This window comes from Pristiophorus japonicus, chromosome 1, assembly GCF_044704955.1.
Source record: "Pristiophorus japonicus isolate sPriJap1 chromosome 1, sPriJap1.hap1, whole genome shotgun sequence".
In the NCBI taxonomy this organism is placed as follows: domain Eukaryota; kingdom Metazoa; phylum Chordata; class Chondrichthyes; family Pristiophoridae; genus Pristiophorus; species Pristiophorus japonicus.
In genome coordinates this window covers 139,112,365-139,127,319 of record NC_091977.1, presented here as the reverse complement: position 1 = coordinate 139,127,319, position 14,955 = coordinate 139,112,365, and positions in this window count along the sequence as shown.

The window sequence follows — 14,955 nt, the reverse complement described above, 5'->3', positions numbered from 1 at the left end:
TCCTCCTCGGCGACTTCAGTGCCAGGGTCGGCAGGGACACAGACCTCTGGGGAGGCGTGAATGGCCGAGAGGCGATCGGGAAAGTCAACTCCAGCAGTACCCTACAAAATGTCTAGAGCATGAACTTGTCATCACCAACACCTTGTTCCGCCAGAGAGACATAAACAAGGCATCGTGGCAACACCCTCGCTCCAAGCTCTGGCACCTGCTCGACTATGTCATCATCCGAGCCAGGGATCGCATGGATGTGCGCATCACCTGTGTCATGACAGGAGCTAACGACTGCTGGATGGACCACCGCCTAATCCGATCCATCATTGACATCAACAAAGCCCCAAAGCAAAGGGGGCAGCAGAAGCAGTGTCGCAAAAAAGTCAATGCCAGGGAACTTAAGGACCCAGCTAAGAGAGCCCTTTACAGTCAGCGCCTCACAGCTAACCTGGCATGCCTTGATGACCCCGAGATGCAGAATGCCCACAGCGTCTGCCCTCCAGGCCTCCATAGCCAGTGTCTGCAAGGAGACGCTCGGTCACGCAAACAGGAAACACCAAGACTGGTTTGATGAAAATGATCAGGAGATTCAAGAACTAATAGATTGCAAGTGCAGGGCATTTCTGAGCCTTAAACAGCAACCCAACTCAGGAGCAGCAAAGCAGCATTACAGATGGCTAAAGGCTAAGGTCCAACAAAAAACCCAGGACCTAAAGAACAGATGGATGGAGAAAGAACAGGAGATACAGCAGCTGGTCGACAACCATGATGTGCGAGGATTCTTCACAGCAGTCAAGGCCACATATGGACCAAACTCCAAAGGCCCCGTCCCACTCCTGGCCAAGAACAGGGAAACACTCATCAAGGACACCGAGGCAGTCAGGGCCCGCTGGAAGGAACACTTCAAAGATCTTCTCAACCGAGACTCTGCCTTTGACTCGAATGTTCTCGACTCCATCCCGCAGCATGCTACCCGCCACCACGTCAGTGAGACCCCAACACTGCATGAGGTAGAAAAGGCCATAAGACAGCTAAAAAACAACAAGGCTATGGAATCCCTGCTGAGGCACTGAAGTGTGGCGGAGAGGCACTACTGACGTGAATACACAACCTCATCTCTGTCATCTGGAGGGAGGAGAGTATGCCGAGAAATCTTAGAGATGCCGTGATCGTGACCATCTTTAAAAAAGGGGAAAAGTCCAACTGTGGCAACTACAGAGGAATCTCCCTGCTATCAACCACTGGGAAATTCATCGCTAGAGTCCTCCTGAACCGTCTTCTCCCCCATGGCTGAGGAGCTTCTCCCGGAGTCGCAGTGCGGGTTTCGTCCCCTCCGGGGCACAACGGGCATGATCTTTGCAGCGCGACAGCTGCAGGAAAAATGCAGGGAGCAGCGCCAGCCCTTATACATGGCCTTCTTTGACCTTACAAAGGCCTTCAACCGCGAAGGTCTATGGAGTGTCCTCCTTCGTTTCGGATGCCCACAAAAGTACGTCACCATCCTCCGCTGCTCCACAGCGGCATTGTAAGGGGAAAATGGGAAAGCTTCTCCTCCCACGAGCGGGCCCCCTGATATAGAGGGGCGACGCCTGCCCCAGCCCGCGTAGCAGTTCTCGAAGTCAGCAGACAGAGACGGATGGCAAGGTATAACGATCTTTTATTACGAATGTTCGGGAACACCTCTCATCACAGCCACCTGTGAGTGGAGATGCTCTCCGAACAGCACAATCATACAACTTTTATACATTTCAAAAACCCCTCCGTTCCCTGGTAAGACCTCCCTAGATCTCTAATTGGACTACCTTATTAGTGCTACTTTGGATTGACAGGCCAAGGCCCTCGTGACCATCTTAGGCCGGGACTAGAATGACTTCATTAGGTCAGAATTTGTTGATTCTCCTTGGTTCCCGTGAGTCTGCCTCGAGCCTCTTTGCAAAGTCTTATCAATGTCTGTTTAGGTCCTCACATTGTTTCCTGTCGGAATATTATCTAATGTCCTGGTACATATTGAATTAATAACTTCTGGAGCCTTGGTACTGAAATGTACAAGGCCAAAGAGAGGCCTTTTAACTCCTTATGGGTCGGGGCAGGAACCAGCACTTTAACCCTTGTCCCGCTGGTACCCCAATGCCAAATTTTTCTCTTACAGCACGCAGGCCGTGATCCTTACCAACGGATCCATCACAGACCAATTCATGTCCGGACCGGGGTCAAGCAGGGCTACGTTAACGCCCCAACCCTCTTCTCAATCTCCCTCGCTGCCATGCTCCACCTCACAGTTGATAAGTTCCCCGCTGGAGTGGAACTAAACTACAGAACCAGTGGGAAGCTGTTCAACCTTCGCTGTCTCCAGGCCAGGTCCAAGACCACTCCAATCTCTGTCGTCGAGCTACAGTACGCGGACGATGCCTGCTTCTGTGCACACACAGAGGCTGCACTCCAGGGCATAGTCGACGTATTTACTGAGGCGTATGAAAGCATGGGCCTTATGCTAAATATTAGTAAGACAAAGGTCCTCCACCAGCCTGTCCTCGCCGCACAGCACTGCCCCCCAGACATCAAGATCCACAGCGTGGCCCTGGATAACGTGGACCACTTCCCCTATCTCAAGATCCTCCTTTCAACAAGAGCAGGCATTGATGATGAGATCCAACACCGCCTCCAGTGCGCCAGTGCAGCCTTCGGCCGCCTGAAGAAAAGAGTGTTTGAAGATCAGTCCCTCAAACTGTCGCCAAGCTCATGGTCTACAAGGTCATAGTAATATCCGCCCTCCTGTATGGCTCAGTGACGTGGATCATGTACAGTAGACATCTCAAATCGCTGGAGAAATACCACCAGCGATGTCTCCGCAAGATCCTGCAAATCCCCTGGGAGGACTGACGCACAAACATTAGCGTCCTCGTCCAGGCCAACATCCCCAACACTGAAGCACTGACCACACTTGATCAGCTCCACTGGGCTGGCCACATAGTTCGCATGCCAGACACGAGACCCCCAAAGCAAGCGCTCTGCTCGGAACTCGTCCATGGCAAACGAGCCAAAGGTGGGCAGTGGAAACGTTACAAGGACACCCTCAAAGCCTCCCTGATGAAGTGCGACATCCCCACTGACACCTGGGAGTCCTTGGCCATAGACCGCCCTAAGTGGAGGAAGTGCAATCGGGAGGGCGCTGAGCTCCTCGAGTATCGTCACCGAGATCATGCCGAAATCAAGCGCAGGCAGCGGAAGGAGTTTGCGGAAAACCAGGCTCCCTGCCCACCCTTTCCCTCAATGACTATCTGTCCGACCTGTGACAGAGACTGTGGTTCTCGTATTGGACTGTACAGCCACCTAAGAACTCCTGCTAAGAGTGAAAGCAAGTCTTCCTTGATTCCGAGGGACTGCCTATGATGATGATGATGAGAGTAAGAGAGAGAAGCGTGAAATTGAATCAAGAGGTGAGAGTAAAGAACCATCACCTTAAATGGTTAAAGTGATTACTAGGAAGAGTAGTGAAGATAAGTAACCTTTGCACATATTTGGTCAAGATGTTTGATTAGGGACAGGTTAGCTTTGTTCACATTGATCATATTTTCCCTACAGATGTGGAAGGAGTTGAAAGTTGGAATGATTCGATTATTTCTAATGAGTCAGATAGTGTTGTTACAAGTAGAGTACCAGTAATAAATCCTATATCAGGTGTACTAGAAACAAGTCCAAGAGAAAGTCAGAATTTAAGTCTGAATCCGAGTCAGGCAGACAAACTGTCTGAAGTTGTAGAGAGTTCAAATATAGATCAAGGAATGATGGAAAACTCTCCTCAGGCTCAGCATAGTATGAATCTAAGTTTGACACCATGTTTGGAATGTTCTGTTCAAGAGCGAAGGTATCCTCTTCAAAACAGAAATCCAGTGGTTAAATTTGATTTCTAAATACGGCAAAATAAGTCCATATCTTTGGTTGTGTATAAACATGCATGTTATGTACGATGATTATTTTGTAATGAATACTTCTTCATTAAGGAGGGAGAAGTGTAATATAGAGCTCCACCTAATGGACTAATGTTCCACCTAGTGGACTACTGTGGCAACTGCTGCTGTAAATACAATAAAAGTCACATAGAAACATAGAAACATAGAAAATAGGTGCAGGAGTAGGCCATTCGGCCCTTCGAGCCTGCACCGCCATTCAATGAGTTCATGGCTGAACATGCAACTTCAGTACCCCATTCCTGCTTTCTCGCCATACCCTTTGATCCCCCTAGTAGTAAGGACTACATCTAACTCCTTTTTGAATATATTTAGTGAATTGGCCTCAACAACTTTCTGTGGTAGAGAATTCCACAGGTTCACCACTCTCTGGGTGAAGAAGTTTCTCTTCATCTCGGTCCTAAATGGCTTACCCCTTATCCTTAGACTGTGACCCCTGGTTCTGGACTTCCCCAACATTGGGAACATTCTTCCTGCATCTAACCTGTCTAACCCATCAGAATTTTAAATGTTTCTATGAGATCCCCTCTCATTCTTCTGAACTCCAGTGAATACAAGCCCAGTTGATCCAGTCTTTCTTGATATGTCAGTCCCGCCATCCCGGGAATGATGATGTATTGGAGCCATCTTATAAAGTCTGTGGGGCCGAAATTGCACCCCGCCCAAAACGGGGCTCAGGCACCCCATTTCTATGGTTTTTACCGCTGCGGTGGTTGAGGTGGCCACTTGAGTGAAATTCCGCTCTTTTATTTTTTTCAGATGGACCAGAAGTCACTCATAATGGGGGCAGAAGTTGGGGCAGTGTGTACACCAGAGGGACGGAAGTTGGGGGGGGGGAGTGTAGTGACTCCTGCGATGACATAATTATGGCGCCTCGTCGCCACAGCTCTCCCCTTCACATAAAGGGGAGAGCCTCTGCAATGTTTTAACTTCTGTCCACTGGACCACCAGGAAGGTTTTTGGCTAGGTCAGCAGCCTGGCATCCAAGAGGGGTTGCCAGCCCGGCCGAACATGGGGGCATAATTGTTGGGCTGACATGGCAGTCGGCCGACAGTAGGTTCTCCCCTTTAAGGGGAGCCGCAACGGCATTGCAGAAGGCCTCAGCCTCACTGCACCACTGCAGGCTTTTGCACCGCCCGGCAGGCCAAACATTTTCATGGTGGAATTTCGCCGTTGGGGGATGGGGTACATCGGTGGAGCATACTGTGATGATGCACTTACGACGGCTTGGCAGCATCGGAACAGTGGGGAGAGTGGGGGGGGGGGGGCGCGGGCTAGTGGAGAGGGCGGGTCACCGTCGGGATACTGCAGGAGCAGAATTTTGATAATGGCAGCCATTACACAAAAAGTCGGCGGCCATTGCACTCTGCAACATTGCCGTCGCTTTCCGGTGTTAAGAGGCCTTAAGAAAAGCGCCAATTTCGGCCCCTGTGTGTTTGTGATGTCGTAAAGAATATATCACACCCATCGCTCTGCCTTCCCAATCCTACTCCAGCGCATCCTTACACTAACATACCTTGCACATTCACCCATTCCTCTCTATCTACATTATCGCACCCCATCTTACTAGCCACCCCTCACACTTGCTCTCAACCTAATGCAATCATACCAACTAACAATACATAGGAGTCTACTTGGCATTGCCACAGCACTCCAGCATATTCTCCCTCTAAAGATGTAACCCATTCATTCCTTACACTCATTCCATCACTCTCACTCAACCGTCTCTTCTTTACCCCCTTGCAGGAAAAGAGAGCCCACAATACGAGGGAGCGGGAGAGAACTGCCTCCATCATTTGACACCCTCACAACAGCAGAGGAGTCTGTGTTAGAAGTGTCGGAGTGGCAGATCAGCTGGAGGTGGAGAGAGGGGACATCTCAGCAACCTGGTGACAGAATTAAATATCATACAGCTGCATGGCATACATCTGTCACTCATATAGGGACTGATGTCATCAGCCACTGAATGGTCATCATGTTCATAATGATTTCTGTACCCATTCTTCATATGGCATATCTAACTCATCTTTGTCTGTCAAGAACTACCCTCCCCCAACCCCACTGTCCATGAGGAAGAGGAAGATGACTCCTCAGAGGAGCCTCCAGCCTCTGAGGGCTCAGCATCACCAGACATAAACGCACCCAGCACCAGCGCAGAGATGCACACCTTGGTGGGTGCAACACGAGATAGAGCAGTAGAGTCACGAGTAAGCAAGAGGAGATGGTGGAGACAGTGACAGCAGTGGAGGGTGCAGGACGCTCCCAGCTCTGCTCAGCTGCATGCTGATGCTGAGCCTTGGGAGCCATCGAGAAAGAGGGTGATCCTGGAGCTGCAGGAAGAAGTGCAGGAGACTTTGACAAGTTTTGCGATCGCGATGTCTGCAAATATTCAGAGAATGGAGGATTCCATCTCCAACATGAACACCACCATGTTGCAGGCGATGGCAACTGTAGGCTCTTCCATGGAAAGGATGGCCACCTGAATGGAGCAGCTAATGTGCCACTCACAAGAGCACATGGGCTCTATGGAGAATAGATGGCAGAAGCTCATAGATCTCCTGTCTAGGAGTGATGTCAGCGTAGACGTGGGTCCTCATGGCCCCACTGATGTGCAGTATGGTGCTCCTCAGCTCCTTGCTAGCAGGAAAGTGCAGGTGGCCCATGAAAAGGATGATGGTGAGAGGTAACATGGAAGTGTGGTCTCCTCTCAAAGCGTTTAAACTTCTCTCCCACTGCCACCCCCTCAGTCAAAGTCCCAGAATCCTCCTGGGATTGCGATGGCCGCTGCACAGTCACAGTAGGAGGAGCAGACTTTGACCAACTCCAAAATCCAGAGGACGTCTGCCAAGAATGTCTAAGCAGTCGCAGCAGGGAAGTGAGCAGCCTGCCTCTACCTCTGCTGAAGCCACAGGGGCTGTCCCGTATAGAAGCAGGCGTAAGAGAAATATGGCACACAAGTTGATTCAGAAGGGTAGCCACTGAGTGTTTTATTCAATGTTAATGTCAAGTTTTTGTTAATGTCATGTCAACCATAAGCATCTTTATTTTCACAATTTTTTGGTCTTGGACAAATTTGTGTGCACCTTTGGAAGTGGCTTAGTGAGCTGCAGTGAATGGTGAGACATAACGGGAGCTCCAGCAATAGTGGTCAGTGTGAAAGGAATGGCTTAGTCATTGCAGGGATCCTTTATACTGTTGCTGTGGGGTGGTGTCAACCGAGCTCTGCATGTGCATAAAGTTAAGTAAATCTGGCCATGGTGAGGCCATCACTGGCCTCCTAGGCAGCAATATGCTCGGGTGCTGGTGGGATCTGGGCCACAGGTTCCTCCAGCTCCTGCTCCTCCTCATCTTCTAGCTGATGCTCCTCCTCCTCCTGCTCCTCATCTGAAGAGACTGTACGCTCAGTGTCTTGCTCCTCATGCAGCGCTAATCCTTGCTGCTGTGCTATGTTGTGCAGGGCGCAGCAGACCACGATGATTCTGGAGACCCTGGCTGGTGCATACTGAAGGGCTCCTCCAGATCTGTCAAGGCGTCTGAAGCGCATCTTGAGCAAGCCGATTCTCTACTCTATGACACATCTGCTGGAAATGTGGCTTTCATTATATCTCTTCTGGACTTCAGTACATGGCTTCCTCAATGGTGTCATGAGCCACGTTTTCAGTGGATAGCCCATGTCTCCAAGCAGCCAACCGGAAAGACTGTTTGGAGAAGCGAAGAGCTGGGGGAGTGTGATCTGACAAAGGCAGCTGCTAGGGAAGTTGGCACACACATGCATAATGATGGTGGCAGACCAGCTGCACATTGAGGGAGTGGAATCCCTTGCAGTTAACAAAGACTCATGGGTTATGATGGGGTGCCCTGATGGCCACATGTGTGCAGTCAATGACCCCCTGCACCCGTGGGAAACCAGCCAGAGTGGCAAAGCCAAGTGCCTGCTCAGTAACATTGGCGTCATCAGTGGCAAAGTTGATATATTTGTCTGACTTGTCAAAGAGGGCATCGGTGATCTGTGTGCTGCATCTGTGGGTGGCTGACTGTGAGATGCTGCAAATGTCTGCTGCAGATCCTGGAAGGAGCCTGAGGCAAAGAGGTTGAGGGCACTGGTGAATTTAACAGCAATTGGTAAGACATGTCCACCCACTCCTCTGGGCTGCAGGTCTTGCTCGAGCAATGTGAAAATGTTTGCAATGATGTGGCGTGATAGCCTGAGCCTTCTTTGGCACTGCTGCTCAGTCATGTTGAGGAAGCTCATCCTCTGTCTGTATACCCTATGTTGGGGTATCACCTCTGGTGTGGTGCAGCCCTGCACTGATGCCCTCTGTCCTGTGCACCATTAGGTGATTGAGGAGAAGTTTGGTGGTGTTGTTGTTGGTGCAGCTGATGTGCCTGTTGCTGCTGGGGCTCATCATGATCCGATTTTGAGGACTGAGGTGAGTCAGTGTAAATGGCACCCATGCTGATTGAATAGATGGCAAGTCAAGGGGAGATCAGAGAAACAATCTGTCAATGGTGTGATAGGTTCTACCAATGAGGTGAGTCTGGATGGTAACTTTGCTGCAAACACTTGCATCCCGTAAAAACCTAAATCTATGTTGGGAATGCAGTCTGCAATAGCTTCTGCCTAAGGTAAGTGGGAGCTTTTATTTATTTTTTATTTGTTCCTGGAATGTGGGCGTCGCTCGCAAGGCCAGCATTTATTACCCATCCCTAATTACCCTAAGAAGGTGCTCATGACCCACCTTCTTGAACCGCTGCAGTCCTTGTAGTGAAGGAACTCCAACAGTGCTGTTAGGGAGGAAGTTCCAGGATTTTTACCCAGCAACGATGAAGAACGGCGATATATTTCCAAGTCAGGATGGTGTGTAACTTGGAGTGGAACTTGCAGGTGACGGTGTTCTCATGCACCTGCTGCCCTTGTCCTTCTAGGTGGTAGAGGTCGCGGGCTTGGGAGATGGTGCTGGAAAAGCTTTGGCGAGTTGTTGCAGTGCATCTTGTAGATGGTACACACTGCAGCCACGGTGCACCAGTGGTGCAGGAAATGAATGTTTAAGGTGGTGGATGGGGTGCCAATCAAGCGAGCTGTTTTGTTCTGGATGGTGTCGAGCTTCTTGAGTGTTTTGGAGCTGCACTCATCCAGGCAAGTGGAGAGTATTCCATCACACTCCTGACTTGGGTAGATGGTGCAAAGGCTTTGGGGAGTCAGGAGGTGAGACAGTCACCACAGAATTCCCAGCCCCTGATCTGCTCTTGTAGCCACAGTATTTATGTGGCTGGTCCAGTTAAGTTTCTGGTCAATGGTGACCCCCCAGGATGTTGAAGGTTGAGGATTTGACGATGGTAATGCCGTTGAATGTCAAGGGCCGGTGGTTAGATTCTCACTTGTTGAAGATAGTCATTGCCTGGCACTTGTGTGGTGCGAATGTTACTTACCACTCATCAGCCCAAGCCTGAATATCATCCAGGTCTTGCTGCATTCATGCATGGACTACTTCATTATCTGAGCAGTTGTGAATGGAACTGAACACTGTGAAATCATCAGCGCACATCCTCACTTCTGACCTTATGATGGAGGGATGGTCATTGATGAAGCAGCTGCCGCCGGTTGGGCCGAGGACAGCGCCCTGAGGAACTCCTGCAGCGACATCCTTGGGCTAAGATGTTTGACCTCCTGCAACCACAACCATCTCCCCTTTAATGGGAGCCACACCTCTATTTTAGAAGGTCACAGTCTCACTGCACTGCCTGAGAAAAGCAGCTTTTGGCACCAGGAGGAAGATTTTCTCAGCGGAATTTCATCATCGGGTGGGAGAGGGGAAACATTGGTGGTGCACACTCTGATGACACACTTAGAACGGATCGGCAGCAGCGGAGCGGTAGGGGGGGAGAAGGGGTCACCACCGGGATACCGCAGGAGAGGAATTTTGATAATGGTGGCTATTGCACAAAAAATCAGCGGCCATTGCACTCCACAGCGTGGCCACGATTTCTGGTGGCAGCAGGCCTTAAGCAAAGGGGCAATTTCGGCCCCTCTACTGTTTACGAATTTTGTGAACTTATATCTAAAAAACAAGTGGCTTATATAGCATAAATATAGTGAACAAAGCCATTGTAGTCAGATTATATAATTCGTTCCACACTTATTGACCTTGAGGGCTATAAGGTGTAACACTATTTACAAATTCTAACTCATTGATTTATTTTATTCTAGATGTAGATCTTGATGCTCACATTCACCATTTTGGCTCAAAGATAAAATAAGCAATTGAAAAATGATATCCTTCATTGTTCTTTATGTGACTGTACATATATTAATGATTATAGCTTAGCTAAGTGTATACATTCAATATTATGTTTTTATCAGGCACATTAAGATAAAGTTGTGAATATGGAAATTTATACATACATTGGTTTGGACCAGTGGAGCTTAAATAATTTAACTTATTTAAAATTGGTCTTCTGCACTGTTACTTATGGCACCATTTGTCTGAGTGTAATAATTTCTGCATGAGAATCATTTTGCAAGTTGAAAGAAGATAAATGTACTACTTTCTTATTCCCTTTCATTCTGTCTACCCTGTAGATTAAAGTTTTAAAATTCAATCACTTAAAATTAGGTTTGTACTACTGAAAATTATAGACTAAATTGTGGTGAACAGAGCACTCAGATTGTAATTATATTAAAAGATAATGAATCCCTTAAGCATTGTAAAAAAATATTAATATTTCTGTTTCAACATTTGTCCTGGAGTAACAGAATAATGTTAGATACAATAAAAGGAATAGCTGTATACCCCAAATTATTATTGAACATTCAAATAATGTAAAGTTTCAGTTAATTCATGATTGAAACATTAATTTGAAAATGGATTTGTTTGCAGTAACAGAGCAGGTAATTATCTTCTCTCAGAACAATCTTATTTAAATTTTAAACTGCAAAAGTAAAATTGCAACTATGGGAATTCAGGTACTATTGCTATTATTAACATGCGAGAAAATGTTTCAACTTTTACAAATTCTGCCTAGAAATATGAGTTTTTAATGAGCAGCTACGAATAAGCTGATTTAATTTCATACATCCTTGTGAATGTTATGTCTGATTACAAGGTCTATAATGAAAATTAACAATTAGTGAATCACACTGTATATCGTGTACACAAAAAAAATCCTAATTTAACTGAAAGTCCTAAGGAATTAAAACAGATTGATGGGAAAAGTAAGTTACCTCCTAGTACCTTACTTTCCACCTGTGGTGGTGCCCTTTTATCCTGTTAGCCATCTGGGAGCTGCATTCATGCATAAAATCATGTAGAGGGTGTCAACTTGGGTATAATTAGTGTTTTCATTATACTCAAAGTATAATGAGTACACTTTGAGTATAATGCAAATAATAATACTGGCCTTGTGTCCATTGAGCACACTCGGGAAATGTAATAATCAAGAAATATTATTGGACATATTATATAAACTGGCAATGATGTTATAGCTCATTGTTGTTCAATTATGCAACTTAACACATCAACTTCCACATAGGGAATTCGGTCTACTATATAAAGAATCTTGAAACCTATTGAAATGAGACTGTCAGCAGTATTAAAACCCAATCCAAATATGATATGTAGTGCAGGTGGTGTAAAAGATTTATAATGTTTGGATATGCTGTGTTACTTATGTTGACTGGATCTGCGCCCAGTAATTGTCTGAGTTGGTATTTTTAGTTCAGCAGTCGTAAGCATTTGTCACTGAACTAAATTCATTTCCAAAATTGTGTCTTTTTATTATGCCACCTAATTCAACATCAATTCTTAAGGGGGTGAAATTGGGTACATTTGCGCCTCCTGTTAGTGCCCCAGAAGGCGTTAGTGGGTTGTAAATAGCTTTGTGACCGAGTGTGGCGCTGACATTGACTCCCACCATATTCAGCAGCAGTTTTGCGGTGGCGCTATGGTGTTGCGCTTCGATCAACTTCGCCCGGAGATCGTGATGTCATTGCCGTGCGCATAGCCCTGGTTGCAGCCCGGACTCGAAATTGACTTCTGCTGCAGCGCCAGGTAAAAACACCGACAACTGCAGCAGGCCTGCATCGGGTGGTCGGCTGCTTCAGCGGCGATGCTTAAAAGTGAGGTGGCCGAGCTAAGTTTAAAAAAAACCCTTTCTTCTTCCAGTTTTTTCCCCCCGCGTTCCTGGCCACGATCGATCAGCCCAAGCACTGCGCTTGAGTGCTGGGCTGATTGCGGCTGCTTTGTTGGTGCTGGTAGGTACTTTTTATTTTGCAAAGCCTGCAGCGATGATCCTTCCCTTTAAGAGAGGGAAGGAGCCATTGTATGCGACAGCGCTGCATGGCCCAGTGTGAAGCGCTGCTGAAGTCACTGCCCCATCTGCTGCCCATTGCGCTCCAAGAAGTAAGTGGAGCACTTGATTTAATGGGATACTTGATTTAGCGCTCTACTTCCTTCTTGGAGTGCAAACGGCGAATTTTTTAAAACTTTGAAATTGTTATTGCCTGGCACTAACTGTTCAAACTTTTAAAAATTAGTGAGTTTCTCCCCTGTTCTCCTATTCTCTTATTAGCATTAGCTTGAGGTAATAATGACTACCATGCTACAAATTTCCAACTTGCATGTGGAATTGGAAGTAAAAACTGTCATGGAAAAGAAAAATAAATGACATTGAGCACAGGCATTATTTTTATGACTAGTTTGTTAAACTCGCCAAATTTTTCTTTATTTTTCTTTATATGTACAATTAACAGCATTTGACATTATTGCACAGCATTTCTAAGACTTTCAAATCTGAAAAGATCTCTGCAATGTGTTTTTTTAATGCAATATCTTAATTTCTTTGAGTAAAAAGGGAAACTAGGTACAATGGAAAATACATAAAATAGTATTTATATATAACAATACTTATTGGGGAGGAAGATCATATGATCCATCTTAATCCATCCAGCTAGAATAACACCCAAGTCTTCTCCACCATCCCCCCCGCAAACCCATTGCAGCATCTAATTATTCCAGGGTTTTTGCTTCCATTACTCTATTTTTTAAGTCCACTCCATGTAAGAATACTCATTGTGTGAAGAACTTCCTGTTCCTGTTTAAATTTTACTACCTGTTGTAATCTTCTCTTAATTACAATATAATTTTATTTTCTGCATTTAGTTTTTCCATGCTGTTTACAGTTTTAGAAGCTTTGTCCAATCAACTCGCAGACACCACTTCTTATTACTCAGCAGATCTTCCACAGGTTGCCAATCTGAATTGGGGTTGGACTGGGGCCACATCAATTTGAGGAATGTCCTTCAGTAGATTCAAAGAGGTTCTGAATGGTGATATCTCAGAATTTCAAGGAGGTGGCTGTTAGTTTTGTACTTGCGTGGTGAGTAGACTGATCAGTTGGCATGGCCAATTAAGTCATGCTCACTGTGAACCCAAGCTCTCACAAATTCCATGTACACTTTTCTTTGCTTGCTGCAGTAGGCAGATGGTCACCTCCAGCATGCTCTAGGTGTGAGATTAGAGTGGAGAAAAATAATAAGCTAGAGATAAAAAAAAGGAGTGGATAAGTGCAAATGACAGAATACTAAAGGAAATAAAAAGGTGCAAGGTGACCAAGGCCGGGAACGGAATATCAGGGGTATTTGTCATTTCGGAAGGATAGGCAGAAAGGAAAAGGAGGTGGGATAGCGATATTAATAAAGGATGAGATCAGTGCAGTAGTGAGAAATGAGGTTGGCTCAGAAGATCAAGATGTAGAATCAGTTTGGGTGGAGATAAGAAATAATAAGGGTGAGAAGTCACTGGTGGGAGTAGTCTATAGGCCCCCTAACTATAGCTACACTGTAGGACAGAGTATAAATCAAGAAATAATGGAGGCTTGTAAGAAAAGTACTGCAATAATCATGGGTGATTTTAATCTTCATATTGATTGTACAAATCAAATTGACAAAGGTAGCCTTGAGGAAGAGTTCATAGAGTGTATTCGGGATGGTTTCTTAGCACAATACATTGTGGAAACAACCAGAGAGCACGTTACTTTAGATCTGCCAATGTGTAATGAGACAGGATTAATTAATGATCTCATAGTGAAGGATCCTCTAGAGAAGAGTAATCATAGCATGGTAGAATTTCAAATTAGGTTTGAGGGTGAGAAAGTTGGGTCTCAAACTAGTGGCCTGATCTTAAATAAAGGCAATTACAAAGGTATGAAGGCAAAGTTGGATAAAATGGACTGGGAAAATAGATTAAAGAGTAAGCAGTGGCAGACATTTAAAGAGATATTTCATAACTCTCAGCAAAGGTATATTCCAGTGAGAAAGAAGGACTCTAAGAGAAGGATGAACCATCAGCGGCTAACTAAGGAAGTAAAGAATGCTATCAAATTGAAAACAAAGGCATATAATGTTGCAAAGATTAGTGGTAGGCCAGATGATTGGGAATTTTTTAGAAACCAGCAACCGATGACGAAGAAGATAAAGAGAGAGAAGATAGATTATGAGAGCAAACTAGCAATAAATATAAAAACAGACAGTAAGAGCTTCTACAGATATATAAAAAGGAAGAGAGTAGCTAAAGTAAATGTTGGTTCCTTCGAGGATGAGACTGGGGAATTAATAATGGGAAAGAGGGAAATGGCAGAGACTTTGAACAAGTATTTTGTATCGGTGTTCAGGATAGACGACACTAAAAGCATCCCAATAATAGATAATCTAGGGGCGATAGAGAGGGGGGAACTTAAAACAATCATTATCAATAGAGAAAAAGTACTAGGCAAACTAATGGGACTAAAGGTGGACAAGTCCCCTGGACCTGCATCCGAGGGTCTTAAAAGAAGTGGCTGCAGAGATAGTTGCAATCTACCATAATTCTTTGAATTCTGGAGAGGTCTCAGCGGATTGGAAAACCGCAAATGTAACGCCCCTATTTAAGAAAGGAGGGGACAGAAAGAAGGAAACTATAGACCAGTTAGCCTAAGATCTGTCATTGGGAAAATGGTAGAG